We start from the raw sequence: 14,842 nt of genomic DNA, 5'->3' as shown, positions 1-14,842 counted from the left end.
GGCGCAGGCGCAGGCCCGGCCCGGGGCAGGCGGTCGGGGAGCGGAGCGGGGAGCGGAGCGGCGGCGCTTCCCCGGGCGGCCGGGCCGGCTCCGGACAGCGCTGCCGCCGCCGGGCGGGAGGTGAGCTGGGCTGGGCTGGGCTGGGCTGGGCTGGGCTGCGGGGCGGGGGTGAGGCGCGGGGGTCGGGGCCGGCCGGGGCCGCGGGGGCTGAAAGCGCCGCGGGAGCGGCCGAGCCGGGCCCAGACGAGCCCGCGGGGCACCGTCGCCCTCCGCCCCGGCCGCAGCCGCTGCTCCCGGCCCCTTCCCCGGTCCCCGCGGGACACTGCTCGTGTGCGTCCCGCCACCTCCCTGTCCCCTCCGGTGTCGCGGCCCCGGGCACTGCCGCGGGCAGGAGCCCAGCCCGGCTCCACGAGGAGCCCTCGGTCCGAGCCCCCGCTCCCCTTGCTGGCTGGAGCGGGGGCTCCCGGGGCCCGGCAGAGGGGGATGCAACGTGTGTCTTCTTGTGTCTTCTGAAATATTTCCTTGCAAGCGTTGTGATAAAAGTTTCTTTTAGGTCACACGGATGTGATTTGGTAGATGTAGAGGAGCAGAAAGGTGTACTTTGTTAGCTTTGGTTCGTCTTCTCGTCCTTCCAGGCTACTCACCTCTGATTTGTTTTATTTGCTTCTTTCCTAAAGTGTAGCTCTTAAGCCCTTTTACGTAAGGAACATCTTCTGTGCCTTCGCCAGCACAACTGTGTTGACGAGGAGTGAGCAAAACATGATTTCCAGCAGGTATTTTTGCAAGGGCAAAAGCCCCGGGGGCAAACAGGACTGTGCTTGCCGGAGCCCGTTCTCCATCGGGGATAGATTGGGGTAACCGCTGAGGTGCTTGTCTGGCGACTGGAGTTAATGGTACCTGCAGAGGTGTGTGGGGGCTGTAAGGCTGATGGGGCAGTGCTGGGACTGGCAAGGACTCGAGCCATGACTCTGCCACTCCACAACAGCTCTGTCTTCAATTCAGCTGTGTCTGCACTGACTCCGTGAGTAATTCTGTGTTCTGCTGTGATAAAAGTGTACCACTATAGCCATGGAACTGAGCTCTTGCTTTTCCTCGGGCCAGATCTATGTTAAGTTTCATTAGTTTTAGCCTTAAAAATATTAATTGCTTACTGGGGATCTGAATATTGAATTAGATGAGCAGGAAGAAGTGGGACGAGGCCATACTGGGCAGGGATCTGCGGGCACAGCTGGATAAGGTGTGTTGGGGGGCTCTTGTGGGTGACTGGTGGGTCCCTCTGTCACCCTGTTGCGCTCCCAGCCAGCTCAGCGTCTCTCACTCCACCTCTGAGGCCCCACTGGCTCTTTTACTAAAGTCTTGGGGGCATTTTTGAGTTGTTTGTAAAACTACTCCAAGCCGTAGTTACTGAGACACTGAGTGAGCAGTAGAGTGACCGAATTTTTCAGAAGAGACTTACTGCTTTCAAACAAACAAGAGAAAAAGGGCAGAACAGTGTCGTTACTGTGGCAGTTAAAGCACTGCTGTTCTGTGCTAATGTGGCTGTCACATCGTGGGGCTGAGCGAGGTAATTCATCTCCCATCAGCAGGAGGGGGTTGCTGGAGTACTGCATGCAGTAGATATGGTCTCAGTTCTGTTCTTAACATCTTAGCATGGATAACCCTTACAGGGCTTATTAGCCCTGTACAATCACGAAGGGGCTCTGTATGAGGAGGAGAAAGGGACTCAGCAGCAAAATCCTGGTCTTACCTTCCAGATAAAGTGACTTCAAACACTGAGTGGAGCAACGTAAGGAAAACTGGTTCTCTGGTTAAATGTGTAGCTGGCTCTGTGGTTGTGCAGGACTTGCCTGTGGCTCTAATAAATACTTGGCATACCACACAGAGCTCGAGAATAAGAGGTTTATGTACCTCTAATCTGCAACTGGAGATTTATCAAGATGTGTCTCAAAAAAACCCCTCTAAAATTCCTTAGTAGAGAGTCGTGTGGGGAGAATGCTAAGTACAGTCAAGAGTTGACAGTTGCCATTTGTTTTGTTTGGGTCGTTTGTCATCCAATTAGTAGTGCCTAGCAAGAGGGGATGGAAGTGTAGCTAAATATTTGGAACCCTGTGTTAAATTGAGTCATTGTGTAACAAAGCACAGAGGTGATGTAGTATGAGTCAGATGGATACCAGGCTCTAATTTCCAATGTGTGTCTTAGTTCAGAACAACAAAAGTAGATTATTCCTCACACATAAAATGCTACAGCAAGACACTTAATGCAATACAGTTATCCCTTGTCTTCTTATGGGGCACGTTACTGGCAGCTAGAAAGGATGTCACATCCACTTCTTGGCATTTGTGGTGCTTGGGATCGAGAGTAGGACATCACTGGTACCTGATATTCTACCACCTGCGGTTACCCGGTCCTAGGGGGCACTGGTTCAGCTTCCCATGCTTGTATAGGAGTCTTGAACGTTTGCAGCTGGAGCAGGACAAAGAGAAAGAGCTGGCAGGGGCATGGAATTTTCTTTGTGTCAGCTGCTGTGAGCCATGACAGGGTTTGTTTGTGGAAGGGTGGCTGCTGTCACTTCACATTCTTGGCTGTAGGGTCTGAAGTGTGTAAGTGGTCTGATCCTGCTTTTGCTTTGGGCCCCGTGTGACACTCACCTGGCAGAGGTATGTCTTTTGAATGCTGAATCAGGCCCAAGAGCTTGGTTTATCCTTGTAACTTTTGGTTGCCTTTGTAGTTTTTACGAGCCTATGTATGTAGAGCCCACGGTCAACTCTTCTAAATAAAACTGAGAATTTTATGGGATGGCTAAAGCCATATTTCTGCCTTGAGATCAGCAGAGAGAAACTACACAGAAAGGAAAAGACATTGTGGAGCTGCAGTCACGTTATGGCAGTAGGTTCGTTCTAGTTTTTAGGAAATGTTGATCTAAACAATTAGCTCAGGTGAAAATTACTGAGCATTAATGCTGTCTGTACTGCTCCCTTTGGAGCTGGTAGGGATTTTACCATCAGCACGGGTATGGGAGAGAAATATGAAGATCTCACCGTGGTGAAGTGAAAGTAGCAAAAGGAAGTTATTGGACTCCCACCAGTCCTGTGGCAAGAATAAGTATTTTGTGGTGTGTAATTGTCATGTTATTTGGAATTAGTGAGCCCGTTTGTGTTGGGTGTTGTGTGAGAAGACAGGTGACGATGCTGTGCCACAGAGGATTCTGCTCTGTGAAGATTGTGTAGAGAAGAGAGTTGGATGAGGCAAGGGAAGTGCTTTTTTCCTCCCAGTCGTGGAACAGGGTTTCCAAGAGAATGTTCTTGGAAGATGTCTTATCCATGACTCGTCTCTGAAGTCCTGCTTTGCACAGAAAGAGGTGTTGTCTTCCTGACTTCTGAAAAGTCTGAAAGCACTGGATCATTTTGTATGGTATTGAAAAACTAAGAGACAGATCTTTAGCTGCAGATTGCTGTTGCTCCATTACAACCAGCAGAGCACTGAAAATTGACTCTGGTGAGAGATGTTATCTCTCCCAATCTCATGTATACATCTTAAAGGCAGAAATAACTCTGTTCTGAGGGGCTTTTCCCAAAAAAAAAAAAAAAAAATCCACAAAAGAAAAAAACCTAATACTATTCTTCCTCCTCATTCCACCAGCTCCAGAATGTGAATTCATCTGGCCACATGCCCAGGACTAAACACAGTGCTCTAAACAAGGTCTCACAAGTGGCTTGTAAGGGAAAAGAAAAAGCCCCACAGCAACCAGTGACTTTTTGGGCTTCTAAATGGTTCTCTTACTTTTTTTTTTTTTTTTTTTTTTTTTTTTTTTTTTAATCCAAAATAATGTCTTTGGCTTCTACTTTATATTTGCTGAACACAAATCTGTGCTTTCCAGGAATTAACTCCAGGGCTTCTCGATGCTGACTTTGTTGAAACATAGTTCCAACATGGGAATAACCCAAAGCCTTACTGGTTGTGCTTTCACACATGATGTGCATTGCATTTGCTGACATTGCCTTCCTTAACTTACCTGTGGATCTGTAGCCTTGTCTTCCTCTAAATCCTTTGGTTAATATTTTCTCTTAATGGGGTGAAGGTTTTTGAGCATATGCCAAAAGATATTTAAATGCATTTGGGGGTGACTGTGCTGCCAGTTTTGGATCTGCTCATGTGGGAAACTGGTCACCACTTTTTGTAAAGAAGCTAAGTTTTTAAATTGAATTTACCTCTTTTCATTTTCTTTTCTTTTTTTTTTTTTTTTTTAATGCAACAACAAACCAAAACCATAACCATCACAAAAATAAACATGCATCCTTGTGCCAGCTGGGGCCTTGGCATACTTTGTGCTGCATAATTTGCTGAAACTGTAATTTCTCAGGAAAGCAGTTAGATATTGGCAACTATGAAATGTCAGCCCTCAGTAAATGTTGTAATAAGCTATTTTAGCTACAACCAGGGGTTCAAAAAAGAATAATTTACTCACAGTGTCCTTGGTAGTTAATGCAAGATGGAAAATCATACTTTGGACACCCTGAGCAGCCCGGGAGAAGGAATCTGGGGTTCTCGTGGTGTGTTTGCTAAGGGCCATAACTGTCTGGTTTGCATGTCTGGGAACCTTCAGGATGCTCTGGGTTATTTAACTTGTGTCTGCACCTGGGCCACAGCTTTGTAATTAGATTTTACTAGCATTTGTCTAGAGACAGCTGTGAAAATGATGGTGGTTCTGGAGCTGGACAAGAATTCAGTTTTGGGAGGTGTGAGTGAAAAATCTGAAGATTTTACTGCTGTAGCTTGAACTTGATTGACTTAAATAGTGGTTGCAGTAAAACTCGTATCACAAAGTGTTCCTCTGAACGTGTGTTAGACTTGGGAGTTGCTGCTTTGTAAACTGCTTTTAAATAATTGGAATTTTAGAAAATTATCTTTGAAGAGTTAGGTAGAAAGGCTCAGTTCTAACTTGTGTTGGTGGTCTTTATTTATGTAGTATGTATTTATTTGCAAACTGCATTGCTTGGAATTTTTAGCTTATTTGATCAGAGGGAAAAATGAAGATTCACCATCAAATGAGCAACTAGTTTTCCTTTGGATAGTTCAGATTTTCTGTTTAATGGTTCCATAAAACTTCTTGGTTAACATTTGTTGCACTGATGGATGCACAGCTCCTCCCTTTTGGCAGGAATTCCCTGCAAAGATATCCTTAGCATCTGTTTTGCAGTACGTCCCCTCAAACGTTTCACTTTATCGCAAAGTTTTTCCTAAAACATATGGTCTGTCAAGGTAAATATTTGGTTTGTTATAGCGCAGGCTCATTTTTTGGTGTCTGTATGAAAAATGTGATTTCATGCCGTGGTATTTCTGCAGTGACTGGGCATTCTGCTGGCAGTCACTTCGGGGGGCACTGTTTGTGTTCTCCTTCTCCAGCAGGCACTGGGACAGGGCTTGGCAGGTTGGAGGAGACACAGGGCAGCATTCCTGTCCACGTGAAGTTATGGTCCACAAGCTGTGAGAGAGGTTTGTTTTCTCCTTGATTTGCCTTTTGCTGCTATGGTGTCAGAACAAAGGCAGACTGGGACTTAAAAAATGAATTTTAGGGCTGAATTGAGTTCCCCCAGCTCAGTCAGAGGAGGTCAAGTTACTCGAGAGGTTTGTGACTCTCCAGAGACGTGGGTTTGTGTTTGTGCAGGGAATACATCATAGCTGAGGTACAGAAGACAGTAATGAACTCGTTGGTGTTTATTTTAAGAGTGGCTGATAGACTTGGAAGGGTTTTTTTCCATGTTGTTGTTGAGCTTATACAAAGAAGCTGTATAAAAATAACTGGCACCAGATGCAGAAGCAATAAAACAATGCCATGTTACCCCTTGAAACTGTGGAATATAACCCCAAGAAATATTTCCACCTACTGGCAGCTTTCCCTTTATTATTATCTGCAGAACGAGACTGATGGAATTTATTTGCTGTTAACCAATTCATTTTTCATTTGTAAAAGGGCCAAGTAAACGTGTATCCCAGTGTGCTTAGTCTGAGCTCCCTGTACACAGTGGTTGCTGATGTTTGTTGCTGGCAGGCGTGGGAATCTCCTGGTACCAGCGTGTCAGCAAGAATTAAACCTGGAAAATACCCTGTCATCTGGCTGCTGCCTTACTTTCTGGGTTTGATCACGTTTGATTCAGATCAGAAGGAAAAAAAGTGACACCACCAGACCCTTTGTCTGAGCTTTGTTCTTATGGTGACCAGTACAGTAAGTCTGTGGAGCCACCAGTGTGTTTGGAAGGTCTGCTGTTGGCAGGACTTGGACCCAGTTTCACCGTTGCAGCAAATGAGGCTTACTGTCTTCTGAAACTCTTCTTTCAAAACACACTGCCCCAGGAGAGAGAAAACAAACTGTTTACACAAGCAGACTAACAGTGGAGAACTAAACGCCCACGCTTCCTTCTTCAGGAGTTCCCCCGCTAGGAGTTCTTGTGGACTCGTTAATCAGTGAGTAAGGAGAAACTTTGTAGCTGTAATCAAATGGGTCTTGATGTGACTGCTGAGGAAGCAAAGTTTGGCTCTGATGGTGTTATCTCCTGTTCAACTGGGGGATCAAAAGTGAGTTAGAGAAGTGCTAAGGGTGGACCTTCTTTGTTCCTGGCCTGGGAGAGGCTTTAAACCTTTCTCCTTGCTGTAAGAGCTAGTCGATGGCTGTGGCATCAGTACCTCCCTCTTTATCTTTGGGCTGATATGTCCTGGTCTCTTGAGGGACTCGAGGAAAGAAGCTGATGGGGGAGTTTTTGGGGTGATGATCTTGGTCCACCTTCTTAAATGCAAATGTATTTGAGATGGAAGAAGGGGGAGGGATGAGAAGGCTGCTCAGACCTGCATAAAATGTCAGATCCTGAAGATGTTGTGGAATGTGCGTGGTGTCCACCTTATAGTAGAAGGTGGCCCTGCCCAGGACAGAAGGGTTGGAATGGGATGTTCTTTAAGGCCCCTTCCAACCTAAACCATTCTGTGAATATAAAATACTACTGTCTGTCCAGGATCATTATGCAGATGGCTAGGGAGAAAGGAGTAGAAAAGGAGAAGAGCTTCAGCAGGAAGTAGAAAATAGTGAAAACCGAAGAACATCGGAAGGATTGGGTTGGTGGATGGAGACCTTACAGGTACAGGCAGGAAAGCTGGCAAAGTCATGAGGTTTCGTCCCCAGGGGCTCACTGCAAGATTAAAGGTGGGCTGGGGTAGGAGAGTCTGGGGCTGGTCAGGAGAAGCAGAGTAAGAGGAGTGAGCTAGTGATGGACAGTCTGATGGAAAAAGGGAAGAGGGCTGGGAAAGCGGAGTAACCTTTTCATTGTTGATGAATTTGCAAGTCAGCAGTGACAGAAGATGATGGGGTTATCAGAGGGAAGAGTTTCTGGGAGAGGTCAGAGGGAACAATTGTCCTCTGGAGGAACATCAAGAAGAGCACCACGAGGACAGGAAGGGTGACCTGTGTTCACGTGACTTTGAAGCTACACAGACTGAGACCCAAACCAGGAAACTTGGTTGAGGCTGACATTGCCAGTCCCATGGCAATGTATAAAAAACAGGAAGAGCAGTGGAATTAACTTGAGACCAATATTTCAACAGCCTTCAGCTTTGAATTTCCTGGGTTTCATTGGTGTGTGTCATAACCTTCTTGTTTTCACCATTTAATTCTTTTTTTTTTTTCCCCATAAAGAAGTAGGGTGGGAGAAGAAACAATAAACACTTTATCAGAATGGTATGTCATGATGGGCTTTTCTCTTTTGTTTGGTGAACATATATTTAGAAACTAAATTGTAGATTCTAAATATTTGAATATTTGGAACTCCCTTGCCCCTCAAAAAGAAAGCATCTCCAAGATGAATAATACCCCCCACCCCAGTCCCCCAAATAAGCAGTAGTTTAGTTGTTTGAAAAAAAAGATAATTAATATTTCAGAGCATAGTTGGTAAAAGTTGTGGGTGGATTTTATAAAACAATCACTCTTAACTCTTTGTAGACCTGATCATCATGAGAAATGTACAGGTGTCTGAAATGATTTTGAGGAATCAGGAGGAATGTTTAAATCCCCCAAATCATTTCAGACAGAGGAGGAGGGAAGTCTGCAGTGGGGCTAACCCAGGTCACAAGCCTGTCCCTGCAGCCAAGACAAACAGTGATCCAGGCTTTCTATACTGAGTAGCTTATCTGTTCATTGCCTCGGAATCCGAGCTGGGCTGGTCAAGGAAAACTCTCCGGGACAGGCCCAAGTGTTTTGCTGTCTGGTGTATTTACATGGCACACCTTTGTGTGACACACTTTCCAGTGGTAGATCAATAATAGCTGTGGTTTGTTTAGTAGGTTTTCCCAGTAAAAAACTGCACATCTGAACTTTTCTTACTCCTGCTGACATGTAGCTCCAATAGTACATCATATTATATTGTTTGCTCAAAGTTTAGAGCTTTCCACACTGATTTTACATCAAAGTTCTCCCCAAATCTGAGATTGATTTCCTGAATCACGAGAGTGCATTACCTACTGGTGCTGTTTGTCTTGATGGGACTGTGCCTGGGCCAGAGAGGGCACACGTGCTTCCTGAAACCCCAAGACATCTTGGCCTTTTAAGGATGATGCCACACTGTTTATGTTTGTCTTATTTTAGATTCACACCTAATTGGAAAAGTGATTCAAATGCTCCCCCCCACTGTGGGACCCATTCTTTCAGTGGTGTCTGGAGGATGAGGTGTGGGCAGGGTTGGTACACAGGGCAGGCTGGGGTGCTGAGCACACTGCTGCTGACTACAGGCTTGCCCAGCTGTAGTGTCCTCTGGCTCGTGTGTCTTGGGCTGTGTTGTTTTGCAGCTCCTGGGCACTGTGAACAGAACTGCTGGTACAAGCCTGAGTATCTGCAGTCCACAAAAGCACTATTCTGTGTAGTATACTGGAAGTGCGAAGAAAGAAAAAAGGGTGAAATGGTTCCTAGCTAATACTAAGGGCTAAATGGGGAAGTGTCCCAGGTGGTTACATATCTTAACATAAGGAGTTCGATTGTTAGCCCTTTGCCATGGACTCAGCTGAAATGAAGTACTGAATATTTATCTTAACTTACTGCCTTGGAGGAAGAGCAGCCTGGGCACTGGAAGTGAGCAGCTGCTGTCACTGGGAGCTATCCAAAAGACAAGGTGCCAGGTGTAGCACGTTTCTGATGACCCAGGTTCCTTAGTTAATAGATAAGCCACTACATCAGTGGCACAATTTACGTATTTTCTTTTCTTTCGAGTGTGTCTCGTGGAAGATGAGCGTAAGGCCAACAGCAGAATAAGCAGGGGGTGTTTGTTCCCTGGTTAATCATTGCCCCAGAGCCTCATCCCGTGCTGAAGGTGCCCAGCAAACAGCCCTTCCAGTGTGTGTACTCAGCACTCCCAGGGGGAGCAGGTCAAGCCTTTAACCAGAGCCTGGAATAACACACTCCCTGGCTTCTGCTCTTGCAGGTTCTTACCTACCATTTAGTGCCCTGTGCTGAACTCCAGGGGCTGTGGACACTGATGGAAACCTTTCTGTTGGTTTTATGAAATGCAGGATGTAGTTTCTTAGGCACTGGCTGCTTCCTGAGCAGCAGTTCACTTCTTTTAGCTACAGAGTTGAACAAAGAATAATCTTTGCAAAACATATCATAGGGAATAATGAGACCGTTGCTTGCCATGGTAAAGGACTTATTTTCTGACAGGGAGATATCTGTTAAGCAGAGTGGTGATGCAACAAACACACCTAGAAAGGGCTATTGCATTGTAGTTGAAAGAAGCTATGTTTTTTCATTGCCCAGTGGTGTACAAACTATTTAACATTTGATTTTATTAATTTTTTTTTAATAGTGAAGAACCTAAAAGGTATTTGAGGTTACCTATTGATTGCAAAAAATACACAGCTTTTGCAGCTCTCTTAAGATCACTTTTCTATCTTGCAATCTATGGCTCATTTTTACTTTTAAGATCAACTTTTAGAGCTGTCTGCCTTTATTTTTTCCCATTTGTGTGCTGCTTTGTGTAAACAAACGCAATCCTTTTCAATGAATTATACAAAGAATAATTTATCCAAATAATTTGTGTTTCCCTAGCTCTGAAAAGGTAATTGCTCCTACTGGAAATCAGCTGAAGCTTGCTGCTCAACTTTTTGGAAACACTGAGCAAAATGAGCATGAGCTTTCGTGTGCTTAACAGTGCCACACTGGAGTGCAAGGGACAAGGGGGGATGGCTTCAGGCTGACAGGGTCTAGGGTAGATTAGATATTAGGAAGGAATTCTGCCCTGGGAGGGTGGGCAGGCCCTGGCACAGGTTGCCCAGAGAAGCTGTGGCTGCCCCTGGATCCCTGGAAGTGTCCAAGGCCAGGCTGGTGCAACCTGGGCTGGTGGAAGGTGTCCCTGCCCGTGGCAGAGGGTGGAATGAGTTGGGCTTTAAGGTCCCTTCCAAGGCAAGTCATTCTGTGACTCTGTGATCCTGGAAACATTTGAGCTCGCTGACCTGACAGTGAGTCAGGTCTCTGCTTCCCCCTTGCTGCCTGGAGCACTCACCTCTGGCAGGGGGATGGTCAGAGCTTCGCTTTGGGCAGGAAGCAGTGAGGACATGAACACTGAACCCCCTTCCTGCTCTGACATTCACGGCACAGGAGATGGAGAGATGCTTTTCCCAGGAGCCTGAAATAACCCACGGTCAAGTCCAGCAGGGGTTGTCTTGTGCATCTCCATCTAGATGTGGGTGCTGAGTCCCATCTCCCCCCTCAGCTGACTTGAAGCTTTTGAAGTTTCTCCAGACCTTCGAGTTATATTGTAATTCAGGCAATTACTTTTTCTTGCTTCTCCCCCGAGGACTGCAGCTCAATGTTAAACATTTTTAGGAGCTTTCTAAACATACTTCTGAATGTTTTTATTTTTATTATTTACTGGTTTTGGCAGGAATAGTAAATGGAAACTACAGAAATGCTGCAAGAAATGCTAGCTTTTGTGAGATATCCAGACCAGGGAATTTGGGAAGAATAGGAACCTTCTGAAAGGTTATCCAAACCAAAGCCAATCTTATAAATGTATTTCTCTGGCATGTCCAGAAGCAAAACAAGACACGAATGTATCAACAAACAATCATTCTCTTGTAAGTGATTTGGTAGTATCCTCCATGACTAAATGCTGTGCCAGAGGAAATGACTTGGGGTTTTATTCCTTTGCAGTAATGTGGAAAGTATGCCATGAGAGCAAGCAGGAAGGGGTTGTTTAGTGGAAGAAAGGAAGAAGAAACTTGGGCAGGGGCACAGAGAGGCAGCACTAGCAACAAACAGTTCTCTGGGTGGTGGCTGTGTTCAGCAAAGCTCAGGATTGGATTCTCTGAGGTGTTCAGTGTTTGCCTGACTATATATGCTCCTGTTGGAAAGAGTAGTGCCATGCCTGTGGCAGTGGGAGCAGAGTCAGCCCAGCTCCTGTGCCCTTTTCAGATGCTTTCATTTCTGAGTGACTTCAGCAGAGATAAAAGAAGTGGGTAGACAGCTGTGAGTGAGACAGAGGATCTGTCCAAGATCTAATGGGACTTAAAACCTCTCCTGAGAGTGCTGTGCTGAAACAAGTTCAAAGTAATAATTTCTCTTTATCCTTTGGTCTCTTAAAAGGCTGCCAGTGAGTAGGATCTGGAATCAAGGGGGAAAAATAAGCTGCAGGCAAAAGGTTGGTTGAGGCAGGAGTGATGACTGGCTGAAACCAGTTGTAGGAAGATCTGTGGATAAGTTTGGCAGTGATGTTCCTACTTTAGATTGAGTCAGATAATAATACCATGAGTCAGATAATAACACCATGACTGATGCACAGACTGGGTCAGAGCCCCTGAAGGTGGAGTCTGGTCAGGTGATAGTTTCTTAAGCAGTGGCTGATACTTTGTGGCTTAATGAATAACGAAGTGAAGGAGTCCTTGGAAAGCTGGCTGTGATTTTAACAGCACTGTTATGTTAACCAGGATGAGCAGCATTGATACTTCAGGATGCAAATAGCCTTGTCAGAAACGATCAGCCAAGGAAAATGAAAGCAGCTGTGAGCTGTAGTAAATAAGCAAATTGTCAGTGTTGGGAGCTGAAAAGTAACCAGTCTGATAGCCAGGAGAACGTGGCTCTGTAAGTCAAAGCTGTGAATGGGCAGGGTTTGATATTTTAGGAAGGAGGACTGCTAGGAGAAGAGCAGCCATACTGCAGCCAGGTGAGGGTCCATCTGGCCCATTATCCTCTGGTTATGAGGAGGATATGGGGTTACAGCCCTGCAAACTCTTCCCTGCACCTCCAGGTGATATGTCTTGCTCCTCAAACTCATTTGCTTAGTTTTAAGGCATCGCTTCTGCCTCTGGATTCCCAGTGCTGGCACCAGCCAAGGCTGGGTCGGGCCCTGGCTCAGTTCTGCCTGTCCCAGGGAGGTGAGCCCCAGAAACTCAGAAATCAGTCCGTGATCCAGGAGATCAAGGGACTTGTGCAGGCTTTGGGGTCACACTGCCCACTCTGGCCTCTCCTGTGCAGGGAAGCACAGATCTACTCTTGTTCTACCCAGACCAAGAAACGAGGCTTAAGAGTGACGGTGCCTGATGTGAGAAATGCAGCAACTGAAAAAACTCGGGAACAGAAACGGGTGTGTCGGCACTTGGGACTTACCTGAACCTTATTCCCCTGCTCAGAATATTTGCTCATCGTTTGATTCTGCTGATTGCCTTTAGCTGCCTTGCATCTTGCTTTTCTTTGTGGGAGGAGTACCGATTTCCTCGGAGGTGTGTACCTGGGGGGGAAGGAAGTGCTGCTGCGTTTCAGGTTTTGCAGAATGCACTGAGGGGCACGCTGCACGCTGGTGAGCACAGTTCACCTGTCACCTCCTCCCCGCTTTTGAAAAGCTCTCCTGGGTGTTGCGTATTTGTGCTTCCTTTGTAGTTTTTCAGGAGGGTGTTTCTTCCTGAAAAGGGTTGGAAAGAGTCGTTCCTGGCCCTTCTGCCTACACGTGTAGAGTGCCTGTCTGTGTCAGATTTCTTTTTAACCTCAGGGACAGAAATACTGTCAGTCACTGATGTCACGTTGGTGGCTTTCCTCAGGGGAGCAGCTCACACAAACACGTTATGTTCAGGTAGCAGAGCTAAAGTATAATGAGCATTTGAGGGAAAAGGAGGTTAGGGAATTTTTGTTGTTTCTCAGCTTTTTTAAACTCTCTAATTCAAACGACAAAATACAGAAACGCACTGCTGTGTAAAGAGTGACTTGACATTTTTGCTGTGTGCCTTATTTCTTTTCTAAAAGTAACGAGCCCTCACATTATTTGAATAATAATAAAAAAGGATTGTAAACCCTTTCTGCAGCCAGAAGAATGATGGAAGTTAGAACCTCCTTTTGCATAATCCCCTCGCCTTCTGCTTGTGGATACAGCTGTGTTAACACAATGCAACGTTTGAGTTGAGAGGTCTGCCAAATCCTGGCACCAGGGACAGTTTGCAGACTGAAGGTCCCATTTGATAGATTTTTCAAAGTGATACTGTGCTCAGTTGTATCTGTGTCCCTGGAAGGAGGCTTGCAGTCAACTTCTCAGAGGAAATACTTTCAAAAGGAAAAGTTGAATTTTGCCAAGATTCAGATAAGGTCAGAGTGATTGGACAAACCAGAGCTTTGTAGGTTGGAGATGAACACAGCCTGCTCCCTGGGACTGTGCAAATGTACTGGGAGAACATGAAAATGAAATGCAGGAGGATGCTTACATTTGCTGAAAATCTGAAGTTCTGTGTATGTCTCTTGGCATATTGTCAAGTGTAGAATTGCATTTTAGAAGGGAGGGGTTTTTTTACATTTTTAAAATAAGTAAAATGTATTTATTCTTCCTGTTCTTGGTTTGCACTTTAATCCAACAGAAAATGGGTTCACTGAATTAATTTTAGTTGTTTTAATACTATGTATTTATAAATTGCTATAATAGTTGAATGGCAATGTGATGCTAATTCACCATAGGTTTTACAAGTACATCTGTAGGAGGTTCTACTGGGCTTCCATTCTTTTCTGTTGAGGGCCAGAAGGGGTTGTCTTCCAGCTGTACCCCACTACTGGCCAAGGGGATGACCAAAGGACTGCACTGGCAGGTAGCAATCAGCATTAGTCTGCTGACAGCAGCTGACCTTTGCCGGGTTATACGTAAGGTCTGGACAGATATTTTCTCCTGTTGTTCCTTGGCTGCAGAACAGTGAAACCATTTCTTAATTTGCCTGAAGTGTTTCCTGTGATAGTCTGTGCTCAGTGGTTGCATGGCCTTTGCAGGCTGAGAATGAAAGAGGGTTTCTTCAGTGGGATAGCTTACACTTAAAATAGAGGAAAAAAGTGGGCTCTGCTAATTCTGTGGGTCAGCCAGCAAAAGGAAGGTTGCAGATCTCTTCCTTCAGTGGTGGCACACGTGGAGTCTCTTCCCTCTGTCCTTAGTGTTAGACTCTCTTCCTCAGTCAGATCTTGTTAGGAACATACAAAATGCCAAATAAAATTGCTGGAGGGGGAGTAAAAAAGGAGCTGTTTTGACAAGAAGTCAGAAGTCTCAGTTACATCCAGGCGTGTGGACGGCGCTCTGGCATTCCTGTGTCAATGACAACCAGGAAAAGGGAGTGGGAGAAAGCAGATGGAAAGCACCCATTTGTGAAACACACAGCTTGTGTGGGCATCAGCATCCGGGCAGGAGCACTGCATTTCAGGGAAATCTGCCAGGCAGGCAGAGCATTCCCTTTTCCTGCTCTGTCTTGTCCTTCCCACACACCAGCTTTGTCCTGGGCGTGAAGAGCTGCGGGAAGACAGTGCTGTGTGCAGGAGAGCCTGGCCTTGGGTGCAGGAGAGCCTGGCCTTGGGTG

General features: G+C 45.8%; 1 protein-coding gene across 4 annotated transcripts in view; it reads left to right on the top strand.

Annotated features, from left to right (window-relative positions):
• Positions 1–14,842, top strand: part of RIN2 (Ras and Rab interactor 2) — a 58,890-nt gene that overhangs the window by 919 nt on the left and 43,129 nt on the right. For 2 of the 4 annotated variants that reach the window (XM_027653981.1, XM_027653987.1), the window contains exon 1: positions 68–120. The exons of the other annotated variants lie outside the window; for them this stretch is intronic. The gene's annotated coding sequence lies outside the window, so the exon portion shown is untranslated. Of the gene's footprint in view, positions 1–67; positions 121–14,842 lie in introns of those variants that run through there. 4 annotated transcript variants of the gene reach the window in all.

The sequence above is a fragment of the Corapipo altera genome, unplaced genomic scaffold (assembly GCF_003945725.1).
Source record: "Corapipo altera isolate COAL_440 unplaced genomic scaffold, ASM394572v1 70, whole genome shotgun sequence".
Taxonomy (NCBI): Eukaryota; Metazoa; Chordata; class Aves; order Passeriformes; family Pipridae; genus Corapipo; species Corapipo altera.
This window is presented reverse-complemented; position numbering and strand designations above follow the sequence as displayed.